Source organism: Melanostigma gelatinosum (genome assembly GCF_949748355.1).
Source record: "Melanostigma gelatinosum genome assembly, chromosome: 22".
Taxonomy (NCBI): domain Eukaryota; kingdom Metazoa; phylum Chordata; class Actinopteri; order Perciformes; family Zoarcidae; genus Melanostigma; species Melanostigma gelatinosum.
In genome coordinates, this window is record NC_136655.1 from 6,126,551 (window position 1) to 6,139,960 (window position 13,410).

Consider the following 13,410-nt stretch of genomic DNA (forward strand, 5'->3'; position numbering starts at 1 on the left):
CTTTAATGCTGTACGCATGCCAGGACAAAATTTGAATATTCTCAATGTGTGTCACAACTGACAAGTGGTAACAGGTTTAAGCTTGTCACTTGCTGTGATCAATGTGCTCACCAAAGTGACAATCTGGAGAGTGAATCGCACCCTACCCAACGTAGTAAAGCCACGATGCCACATCACGAGACCGCATCACAGGGTCAGCTGTCCTCACGAGGGTCACATCATGACAGAGAAGAAATATATCTATCGGGGACTGAGAAAATATTTGTCCCGCCGTTCAAACAATTCCCTCAAGAGAAAGAGGTGTGGGGGGGGGGGCACGGTTAAAGAGTCTATTCATGGCTTAATCTAGTGCCACATTTAAGACTGACCTTGCTCTGCCCCCATAAAGAACTATTGTGTTTATATTATGTGAGGATACTACTGGACAGAGCACAATACAGCATGCAACTTCATTATGTCTTATATCTTTATTACAGGAATATTACATTGATTATTGGGGTTTCAAAACACCATCGGCATTATTACAGGTATAATAAGGTCACTATAAAGGCAGAATTGAGCACCACAGACACAGTTCGAATCCCCAAAGGGACATTATAAGACATGATGTGTGTGTGTGTCTGTGTGTTTAGGTGAGGCAGCTGGAAGTAATCCCATTTAGGTACAGGACTTTTGTTGGGCCCTAACCCTTATTTGACAGGAAATCCACACTTCAGCCGTTAACGGGCGGCGGACTTAAAGCCCTCCAGAGAGAGCAGCAGGGGGAAGAAATGGTTTGAGGTAAATGCCAGATGCCCAGCCCTCCCTCATTAAGACGCGTGCAGCTCATTTAATTTTTCTTTGGTCACGTTCTCTCCCTTTGGTCTGTGTGTGTGTGTGTGTGTGCAGGAACGTACCAGCAGGTGTAGAGGTGTGTGTGTGTGTGTGTGTGTGTGTGCTCAGCGGTTCTAGGCCTTGGCAGCAGGCACGGAGGTGCACAGCGCACCCTACACACATCACACGTCACACCCGCAACGTCAATCAGTGTCAGTGCAAAGAAGGAATCCAGACGCTCAGAAAATCTGTCTTGGAGCAAATTTTTGGACCCTTTGAACTACAGCTAGCCCCCTTGTGCCTCACAAGCATCGGGTAAATAAGTTATGGCTTGACAGCTGATTATGCATCGAGGGAGAAGATGTTGGAAGTGGGAGTGCTCTTTCATAACTGAACAAAGCAATGTGAATATTAACTTCTATGATTAATTTTTTCATTCAAAGCCCCGGGCCTATTCCCGAGGATTCCAACATATTATTAATAATTCCGCAGAATGACTGAGAGCATGGAAAGTACAGTATAGATATAGATATATATATAGAGATATAGATATACAAGACTCATGAGCAACTTTATTTCACCAGTTTAAGACGCAGATGCAGAAGTGTCTTAAACTTATTCTTTCTAATGGCCAGCAGGGGGCGACTCTTTTGGTTGCAAAAACAAGTCAAATTGTACAGAAGTCTATAAGATAGTTACCCTACTTTCCACTAAAGTTAGACAAACATTTCAAACATGACTTCATCGTTTCACTAGAGAATTTATAGTTTTCAATCCAGCATGATGTTCATTTCGTAAATGATGGTCCCGTTTAGAGTAAAACAGACAATTGAGTACTTGAGCGTTGTCACTTTGTGATAGACAGGTCGCTACCACGGCATTGTTTGGTCTGGGAGTTGTGCACGTGTTTGTCGCAGAACTCAGTTCATGAATGTTAATTGTAACGTTAAAAAAACAACAAGATGGAGGCAGCCGAAATGCCGAACTCAAAGTTTAGTCCAAAAGACAATGAGTGACATCCCGTTGACTACCTCCGCTTCTTACATACAGTCTATGTTTGGAAAGTGTGTCCATTTGGAGCGGCCAATGGAAGTGCCGTAAAGGTCCGCTGCGGACGACATGCTCCACTCATTCCACGGAGCCCTGAAGACCCATTGATATTGAACAAGTAGCATGCCCAAACTGCACCAACCTCGACGGTGCACCTCATATGGTCTCAAGCAAAACGCTCGCCAAGAGTAAAGTAGATCGGATGAAAGGTTCTCGAGATATGCAAAGGCCACACAGACAGATTCTGTACTTTACAGATAGATGCCCACATAAACACACACCTATTTCATGGCCTGCTGAACTACATAAAGAGGTGTGGACAGGGGAAGTGAGGAGGCCCAGAGATATGAGTAGTGTTCATTATAGGGGAGAGCTGGGAGGTTTGTCAGCTCCCAAGGCCAGAACATGTATGCCAACATGTGTAATTCTAAGATGAACTCGTAGCGTTCAAAATTTGAGTTCTCTTCTTTTTTGGGCAATTCTCGATTTTGAGAGATTTTATGGGTGTTACCTGGACTTACCTTATCAGGGTCCAGGTGTCCAAGCCTTGACCTGGGCCAATATCTCTAACAATGCTGGCCATCCCACGTGAATGATTTTACCCCAATCTCTCGAATTACTTTACACCCCAGCTGCCCAACAAACACTCCCTGTCCACGCTTCCCTCCATTCCTGCAGATGAAGGAGGCTAATCACCGGTGTGATCTCCCCCTTTTCACCTCTGACCCCCCCGACACTGGAATAACAACCTCCATACCAGCCCCCCAAACTCTCGACGCCCCCCCACCCCCCAATTAGGAGGGTGCTTTTTCCTTTGCAGATGACAGATGAGGGGTCAGAGGGTTGTCAGACCCCCTTGCTAGTCTCTCCCCGTGCCAGCCGAGGGATGAAACAGGAGGACGTCCTTGCCTTGGGGAGTGACAAGGAAAAAGGTCTAGAGATGGAAGTTGTATTGACATAGATGAATGACTGCCGGACAACTGGGCACAGGAGCACAAAGAGTGGGGAAGTTGGGGTGGGAAGCAGATGGGAAGTTAGACCTGTTGGATGGAGTTTAAGTTAAAGAAGAAAAAGGTATTCAAGGAAAATAGAAACTATGAACAACTGCTGCGGCAAGACTGAAAAATGTGGCAGAGAATCAGAGGTCAGAGAAAGAGATTGTGAGTATATTGAAGGATTGAATGACCGGAGTAAAAACGAATGAAATTGAGAACAGGGGAGGAAAAAGACAGAGAGAGATAAGGCATCGCTTGCTGTGCTGAAACGCTACAGCGAGCCGCTGCAATAAAAGCAGAGCTGCAGTCCAATGAATCAAGGCGTTGGGGGCTTTCCTCTCTCTGTTGTGTGTTATGTCCACTGCTAATGGTCAGCAGATGTGGAGGTATTTCACAAGTGCGGCTTTGGATAACATTCCCGCACATAAATTCAATTTGGTTGGACCCTGCACACGAGCTAGCTAGCCAGCAGTTGAGTGCGACCGCCCAAACGCTCCACAGACACAGTTGACTTAAATAATCTGATTTTTCACAGCAGGTAGAGGAAGATGTAGACTTAGTATTTCTTAAATGACTTTTTAAGCTTTAGTAAACCAATGTTCTAATTTGGGATTTTGGCTGTTTGACTTTTGTCTGGTATTGATTTTGTGGTGGGTGATCAGCTTTCTTTTTTTCTATAGGTGGTCCAACATATTGGAAAGAGGGGATTCTTGTGACAATGTCACAGATTGCATTTCAGGCCAGGGTTGTATCATCTATGCTCCTTGTCCTCAGATCACCCATCAAAACACGCAGATTAAAAACTATGTACGAACTCTGTGCCAAACTCTGTCCCAAGGTAATATACCTCGAAGCCACAACAACATAATCATGGTTCCTCTGAGAGTCATCCAACAAAAAACATCCCTTTCCCTAAGTCAGTTATCTGTTCCTGATAGTACAAAGCCATCCTTTTCACAAGAGACTTGTAGCCATCAGTATTCAACAAAATAATGAAATCACAGATGTGCTAATGTTACATGTTGCTCATTAAGTCCTCAAATTACAAAGCTGGTTCGCAAATTTGGAATCATTCATTGTCATATGTCAAGCATAAATAGCTCATTTGCATGGCTGGAAGTCACTGATCCATCAGCATGGACCTTTCCTATTGCCTGATTGAACAGGCCGTTTGCTCAGCCCAACCCCCCTTAGTAACTGTTGCTACACCTGTCAAGCTTTCCATTCCATCACGACACAATCAACGAGATATTTTCCTTTACTGGACAAATGAAGAGTGTTGTAGCAGACTGTAAAGGGGGAGGGGGAGAGAGCGAGAGATCGAGAGAGAGAGATTGGCACGATGTGCAACAAAGATCCCACGGTTGAAATCGAACCAGGGACGTTGTGGTTACGTGGCACTCCACACAAGCTTTTCTTATCTTATCTTTTCGACACCCGTCAATTAAAACAGCATGCCAAGTAACCACACCTTGCGTGGTTTGATTTTAACCCCACAAGACAGCTTTTGATGCAAAGCCTGCAAATAAAAGGAATAGAAAAAGAATCTGTTCGGCATGGCGAGCTTGGAAAATCGTGTGAACTTCTTCAGTCTACATTCTCCCCAGGATGCGTTCTGTGAAGTACAGTTATTATGCAATGGCAGTTTAGGCCACGCCATAAAAGAGAGTTGACATATTTTGTCCTCATTTGGGCTTGAACAAAATAAACGGCAAACTGACCACAGGCAACAAAACCCGGACACCAACATCATCTCAGCAATTACAGCAGTACATGTGATCTGACCTAGAGTCAGCGCTCAGCAGTGACTGCAGCCTACTGTGTCTGGATCATAAGCTGTTGTTTCTAGTGTGGCAGCTGCTGCAGGCTTGTCTGGCACCTCATTCGCTGCTAACTGGCTCCACGTGTGTTTAAGGACAGGTCCACATACATTTAATGTACTTTCTGCACACACACGAGGTCCACACATACAGGCGTAAGTACACACCTCGCCACACGCCACAGACAGACACACGTGCACACACGCACGCTCACTAATCCCCTGGCTTTAGCGGCACAGCGGGTGTGTGGTGGTCTTGTGTGGCTTTATTAACTGGGGTGGGGCAGGGAGAGGTGAGATGGCAGAGCGAGGGAGGGAGGGAGGGAGGGAGGGAGTGGGAGGACAGAATAGGGGGACGGGGGAGTCCCACCAGGTGCTAATAGATTTCCTGCAGCTTTGAAACATTTGCTTGCGCTGGTCTCCTGGAATGGAGTCGGGTTTCATCTGAGGCAAATTACCCAGACCGAGGATTGACCTCCCTTCAACACACACCCCCAGACACACGCCAGCGACATACATTCTGACACACACTTACCAAGCGGGACAGACGTATGCACACACCCACAGTTATGCCTACAAAGCACTAACATGCATCCTCAGTGGTGAAATGCCTTCACAAATTACCAGAATATTTTCTGTCATGAAAGGAATAGTTATACATTTTTTGTAAACACGCTTGTTTTGCTTTTGTTCTGAAAGTTAGATGTGAGTGTTGATGTCCATCTCATGTCTGGAGCTGGGATTGCAACTATTTAAGAATAAAGACTGCAGCAGGGAGAAGCTGTTCAAAAAACATTTTTTGCACTTTAGTTTCTGTGGTTATTTAACAAACAAGATGTAATGTATTAATCAACGGTGAGTTTCGAGGAGTTGGTAGTTGTTCCTTGATACTGTATATCCTTCCAGGTATTTGAACGGGGTGTCAACCTTCTTATATAAACCTTGGCAAAAAAAGTGAAGTTGATTCATTTCCAAACTGTCAAACTGTTATGTTGGGACACCGACTGACAAGCGATTGAGATTGACATTAACATTCTTAACTTTCAGAGAGAAAGAAAAAGGGCGTGTATCCCAAAGTATTCTTTTAACATGTCGTAAATTTTTACAACACATTTGTACTTAGCCATATGTAATTCTCCCTGAGTGCCACACACATGCAGATTTGCCACACCCCAGTTGCCTTTGATACACTTGTGGTGGGAGAGGTGCTGCACTTGCATGCTTGCAATTCCTACTTCTCTGCATGCGTGTGTGTGTGTGTGTGTGTTGGGGGGTGCGCGCAGGTGCTGAATGTTTATACATTCGGCCTGAGAAGTGAGGTTTGGATTTATGTGGGGTGAGTGTATGTGTTGGGGTGTAATGGTTTACAAGTTTGTTTATCTGTTGTGTGGCCATGTTTTTTGTATCCATATACGTGTGTGTGCGCGTGGGCTTGAAAGCATGTGCACATCTGCATCTAGCTCCAGTTGTTAGATGCAGCTGCAGGTTCATTTAGCCACAGTAAATGGGGCTTGGCGTGTCAGAGGATCTTTAAGAGAGTCGATTTTCCGTGTGGACCAGACGGTGCTTAATCACACACATTATTACTAAACAAGGTTGAAATGCTGACTTGCTGTCCTGATCAGACACCCGCGGCTTCGCAGCAGAGGAAATAACTCACTCGACCAGAATAAAAGCTGCCTGACTTGTGCCTGCTATGTAATTGGCTTGGCTCTGATCTCTCTCTGTAACAGGATATTCTGTTAGACTCATCATGGCAGTTTGCCTGGCGGTGTTAGTCATTTTTAGTCAGTTTGTGACTCTGAGCATGAATGCATTTGTTTGATTCTGTGATCAGTTAGCTAATCAGTCAGTTAAAAATCTGTCTGCCAGAAGGAAAAACGGTCATAGATGCCTGACATATCTTTGACATCATGAATGTCATTTTATTTCAGGTTTTAATAATCTTGATCTTTATCTTAATTTGCAACGTGTACAAGACAAGAAAACCTTAGCTGTGTTGCATGCCGCACTTGCCTCAGGCAAGTACGGCACGTAGAACGTCCACGTAGATTGACTTCCTGGTGTCACGATCAGGCTTTGCCTTCTGTGTCTTTGTGTGTTTTCTTTCTGGAATAAAATGCCTTTTTTCACTCAGGGAGACCCAGTGGGGGCAGTGGGTCGACACGTCTGGATGCAGCCGCCACTCTCCCGGTGGAGGCTTGTAACGGAACAGGAAAACCACAACCTTGTTCCATTCTCCTGGTGGGTACATTGCCCACAGGCTGGTCAGGCGAGGGGCCTCCCAAGTCAGAAGGCCACGGTGATCCCCGTAGCAACTTCTGCAGATCTGGTGCCCCATCGATAGTTCATGGGAAATCACAGCAGAGGTGCTGTCCACCGGACAAGCACATGCTTTCCCTTCAACATGGAAGAAAGTGCTCGAGCGCTAGCTCTAGAACCTGGACCTGCGGTCTTTCCGCAGACAACTGCCCCCAGGCTGTCCCGTTCTGTCACCCTGCACCCGCCTTGAGAGGCAGGTAACTGTTGTGACAATCTCCTGGTGGAATGGAACCGAGCCCCTGGGGCTCGGTTCCTGGGACACTGTTCGCCAGATATGCACTCCCTCCATGGGGATAGTGAATAGATGAATAGACACTGTTTCGATAATATTATTGCCCTGTATCTGTGCCACTTGGCATCCAAGTGAAGGCTGTTCAGCCATCCGCACTGGGGCGACAGACAGGCCCTCATAGGGCCACCCTAATGAAGGTTATGCTCTGAGAAGGGCTCAGGTAGCTCCTCTCCATGTTCACCTTGAGGCCTACCGGGCCACGTGAGAGAAGGCGAGCAGTGTCCTGTGGCGCCTGAAGCCGGGACGGCGCCTAGGTCAGCCAGTCGTCTAAGTACGGCAGTATGTTCACGCCCTGCGATTGCAGGGGGAAAGGACAGCAGTAACACACTGTGGACACCCATGGGGAGATGGGAGAGTCCGAATGGAAGCACCCAGGACTGAAAGTTGTGGTGATGCACCATGGGAACAGGCGTCGATAGACGTGAACCACTCTCCCTTGGAAATCCGCTGATGGGAGAAAGAACCCTGACAGCCGGCCTGGAGACATCTCCTGGCACCCCTGCCGGGGGTGACGGGGACGTAAGTAGGGTTGTATAGGTAGCGGTCCGGCCTCTCAGCAGGACGCCGAGGCCTGTTGCGCTACTAGGGTAAGCTGGAGGCTGAGAAACGGCCTTGTGGGCCAAAAGTGGGACCCCTAGGTCTGGGGGTGCAGGCATGTCCCTGCAAAGACCAGAGAACTGCTGCCAGGTCTGGCTAGCTCTAACAGTCCGCTGAAGCGCCTGTACAGCAGCTGACTCGAACAGCTCACCAGGCTCCACTGGGACAGTATGGAGGGTCCTCCTACATGTCTCAGATAGGGGTGACTGCGCCAGCCAAACCTGGCGGCGAGTCTGAACCAGGGTGGACATCATACATCCACGTTCCCTCGATATGAGCGCAAACGCCTGCAATGAAGCATCACTGAGCAGAAGCGTCGAAGTAGCCCGCTGCAGAGAATCTGCGAGGGAAAGCATGAGGTGGGAGAGGGAGTTGTCGATACGGTGCACAGCGCTGCTGTGTCCTAAGCCCTGGATAGCAGGTCATCTTTGACCCGACATTGGGTCGAGGGCACCTGGCATCGGGCCTCAGAGTCTCCTCAGGGGAAACTGATGGACGCCATAGTCGTCTAACTGGCTGGCATACGTGCAAGGCCAGATTTGCCACCTCCTGCATGGTCTGATGTAAGGCGGGAGAGAGCCCTGGTGTCTCCACCATGCACGCAACTCCCTCAGATATTCCTCGGAGGGAGGAAGAAAAGGTGGTGAGGGCGGGAAGGTGCCTGAAGAAGGCACTCACAGGTGGATGTTCCAGCTGCTGTGTATGCCCGGCGTGCAAGCGCCATACAAATGACCAGGGTAGGTTGGTCTGGATTCAGCTGCCCTGACAGGGGGAGGTAGCCCTCCCGCATCAGGTGTTCCACCTCGGCCAGCCTAGCAGACCTTACTGCTCAAGGCGTGATGCCGCAGGTCCTGCCTGGGTTCTCCCTGCTAGGGCAAGAGGTCAGGGCCGTCCTCCGGCTGAAGAGGAGCTATACAGGTCCTACAGCCGGGAGAGTTTAACATGGCCGCGATTCTGGTGGAACCCCTGTCCCACTAGTTTATGCGGAATTCCAAATCAGTCTGAGCGGGAGCGCTCTGCTGAATGTTAAGAGAACAGGCAGGGGGCAGGCAGTGGCGAGTGATCCTTCGGACACTCTTCCCTTAGCCAGCCGCTGCGGATATTGGTGACCCACCAGTTAGCCTGAGCGAGAGCACTCTGCAACTGTGGAAACAGGTCAGGCAAAGTCCTTATAGTGAGAGGGGCGAGGGCACTCTCTAAGCCCACTCTCTTCACTAAGATAGTTGCTGCAGATATTAGTGTCCCCCCAGTTAGCTTGAGCGAGAGCACTCTGTTACCGTAAAAAACGGACAAAACAGAACACAGTCCGTACAGTGAGAGGGGAGCGAGGCCACTCTTCACTAAGATAGTTGCTGCCGATATTGGTGTCCCACCAGTTAGCTTGAGCGAGAGCACTCTGCCACTGTGGAAACAGGTCAGGCAAAGTCCTTATAGTGAGAGGGGCGAGGACACTCTTCACTAAACTAATTGCTGCAGATATTGGTGTCCCACCAGTTAGCTTGAGCGAGAGCACTCTGCCACTGTGGAAACAGGCCAGGCAAGTCCTTATAGTGAGAGGGGAGCGAGGACACTCTTCACTAAGCTAGTTGCTGCAGATATTGGTGTCCCACCAGTTAGCTTGAGCGAGAGCACTCAGCTACTGTGAAAAACTGACAAAAAGAACACAGTCCTTACAGTGAGAGGGGAGCGAGGACACTCTTCCCTAAGACAGCTGCTGCAGATATTGGTGTCCCACCAGTTAGCTTGAGCGAGAGCACTCTGCCACTGTGGAACAGGTCAGGAAAACAGTCCTAGTGAGAGGGGAGCGAGGACACTCTTCACTCGGATAGTTGCTGCAGATATTGGTGCCCCACCAGTTAGCTTGAGCGAGAGCACTCTGCTACTGTGAAAACGGACAAAAAAAAACCACAGTCCTTACAGTGCGAGGACACTCTCCACTTGGACAGGTGCTGTAACTCTTGGTGTGCTACCAGTTAGCCTGAGCGAGGGCACTCTGCTAACTGATATCCGCTACCGATATGTCCATAATGTTTACAACAATCAATGGACACACCGAGTATTAGCTTAGTCTAGTTGGCCGGAGCGAACTCGACAGCCGTAATGCGTAAAAACCATCAATGGGCACAACCTCAATGTTGATTCAGTATAACTAGCATTCACCGAGTTAGCCTGAGCGAGCACATTCCGCTAACTGTGATCGTTGTAATGCTACAAAGTTGATGGCCACAGCCCCAGTACCAGCTTTGTTTAGCTAGTTTCCCACTGAGTTAACCTGAGCGAGGACGCTCTGTTAACTGTGACAGCTCTGTTAACTGTGACAGCCGTAAGGATACAAAGTTGATGGACGCAGTCCCAGTATCAGCTTTTGTTTAGCTAGTTTCCCACTGAGTTAACCTGAGCGAGGACGCTCTGTTAACTGTGACAGCTGTAAGGATACAAAGTTGATGGCTACAGCCCCAGTATCAGCTTTGTTTAGCTAGTTTTCCACTGAGTTAACCTGAGCGGGGACGCTCTGTTAACTGTGACAGCCGTAAGGATACAAAGTTGATGGCTACAGCCCCAGTATCAGCTTTGTTTAGCTAGTTTTCCACTGAGTTAACCTGAGCGAGGACGCTCTGTTAACTGTGACAGCTGTAAGGATACAAAGTTGATGGCTACAGCCCCAGTATCAGCTTTGTTTAGCTAGTTTTCCACTGAGTTAACCTGAGCGAGGACGCTCTGTTAACTGTGACAGCCGTAAGGATACAAAGTTGATGGACGCAGTCCCAGTATCAGCTTTTGTTTAGCTAGTTTTCCACTGAGTTAACCTGAGCGAGGACGCTCTGTTAACTGTGACAGCTGTAAGGATACAAAGTTGATGGCTACAGCCCCAGTATCAGCTTTGTTTAGCTAGTTTTCCACTGAGTTAACCTGAGCGAGGACGCTCTGTTAACTGTGACAGCCGTAAGGATACAAAGTTGATGGACGCAGTCCCAGTATCAGCTTTGTTTAGCTAGTCTCCCACTGAGTTAACCTGAGCGAGGACGCTCTGTTAACTGTGACAGCTCTGTTAACTGTGACAGCCGTAAGGATACAAAGTTGATGGACGCAGTCCCAGTATCAGCTTTTGTTTAGCTAGTTTCCCACTGAGTTAACCTGAGCGAGGACGCTCTGTTAACTGTGACAGCTGTAAGGATACCAAGTTGATGGCTACAGCCCCAGTATCAGCTTTGTTTAGCTAGTTTTCCACTGAGTTAACCTGAGCGAGGACGCTCTGTTAACTGTGACAGCCGTAAGGTTTACAAAGTTGATGGACGCAGTCCCAGCTAGCATCCAAGTTAGCCTGAGTGAAGACACTGCTAACTGCGAATTACGTCAGATGTAAAGATTAAATCTCCATGTACACAACGCCAATGCGGACTAGTGTCTCACAAAGTTTGCCTGAGCCGGAACACTCTGCCAACTGTGATAGCCGTAACACTGTGAAGGGCGGGCCGACAGCGTAATTCTACGCTCTCGTTAGCGCGCCACTCGATTACTAGAGCGGAAGCGCTCTGCCAACCGTGGAACAAACAACTGTTATAGAAAACAACGTTAATCGATCTTACCGATTGCTGTCATCACGACTTAGCTGACCCTTATCAGACTGGTGACGACCGATGATAGGGGCGTCCACCAGTCCGGGGCTCGATGTCCGAACGGCGAACACACCGTTCCCTCCGAAGAGGGACAGCTCGTCGCAGCCTTTGGAGGGCGAGAGAACCGCAACTCCGACCGGTAGTCACAAGGCTACAGCGACGAGCTCTAATATGTCTTGATCGTAGACACATCCTTGTTTAAGCTACCATGGTAGCTAACCTGCGACGCGAGAAGAAAAAAGGACTGAGCTCAGGATGACACCGGAACTTATAGATGACGGTGGTCATCCGAGGTCACACGTGACTTTGTTGATATAAATATTCGACCTGCGCATGCGCGAGACGGGATACATCCAGTGTTAAGCACTGCCTCTGGCGGTCAGTAAGGATGAAATAGAATGCCTTTTTTCACTCATCTAATGTCTGCGCTTGAGTCCTTATCATGCCTCATGACACCTGGAGTCTTTGCTGATTACATGGCAACCATTCAGTGATGTCAAGACTTTACATTTGCCGTTTTTTTGTTTGGATGAAACAAATGTGATATAAAATGTTAATTAGTGAGTGTTAGGGTGTTGGTTGGCAGCAAGTGTGGAGGGAAAATCTCCTCACGAAGAGAGTGGAGCAGGCCAGCACACGTGGACTGTTAGCTTTACAGTCGCACGGCGCTAAAAACGTTACCGAAACTGGTTTACCGTCAAAAAGGATTTGAATCCTGCTGATGCAATTACAGTTTCAGCATGGTGTACATTAATCTCATGAAATATTACACTATTAACCCACTTTGGAAAAAACTCTTCCCTGATCCAGGAGACACGTCTTCCCCAGGATCCTATCTAACAGAAGAGAAAAACTCTTTCTATATCCCGCCCACATATCCGTTCGCAACTCCTCCCCTTCCGTCTATCTCAATTTCTATTGGCTAACTTCTCTATGCACTTCTGTAAACGCCTGTCTCCACGACTCTCTTTCCCTGAGCTCCTAACACATTCAATGACTGTCAGTTATTGCTTAATCCCTTCTATGCTAATCCTTCAGTATAACTGCTAAACTTCTGCAACTTTGGCAGAAGCTTCATGTCTTATTAGCTACTAATCCTACAACACTTTATGTTTATCTTAATTATGCATTCCCAATACACTTATGACTAATTATGAATTCTTAATTATGAATTATTAAACACTTTTATTATATCTACTAAACACAGTTCTTTGCTCAATTTTCTTACACAAGAACATGAATAAACTCCTTTCGCAAAATGTTGAACTACTCCTTTAAACTCTTGTGAAGACAGGTTTCCAAATAAAATTTTTCTGTACAGCCAATACAGCTGGAGCCATCCACTTTCTCTGTGGCCAAAAAACATGAAAGGAACACGAAAAGCCAGACTGCAGCAATTACAAACAAGTGAGTACACAAATGACCAGCAGATGAGTCACGAAGTCAGAGCTCCCAACAGGGATCCAAAGCGGTGCAGGGAGCAGGTGAAGGAAATTTAGAATTTAAGCTGTTTTGGAAAGAGGAGGAAAGGCTTTTACTCGGCCATTCCAAACGTTCGGTTTTCATCAAGCTTTTTTCTGAGCTTTCGGGTGGTTCAAGTTGCTCGGGGCTGTGTAAATTATATCTTTTGAGACTTTAAGAATTGCATCATTGCAGAGTTGTTTGTACACACTAGAATTATTCAGAATTTGTAATAATACACATCATCGACATGCCATCACTTTAATCACGCCAACCACATTTGTTAACATCAACACTCATATCTTTGAGAAGACATCTCCTTGTAATCTCCTTCATCGTAATCTAATATCTAAAAAAGCATTACAATGTAAAGAGTTGCATGCAGTTGACTGCTGACCCTCAGGGTACAGACTCTCTGGATAGGAGGGGCACAATCCATTCATC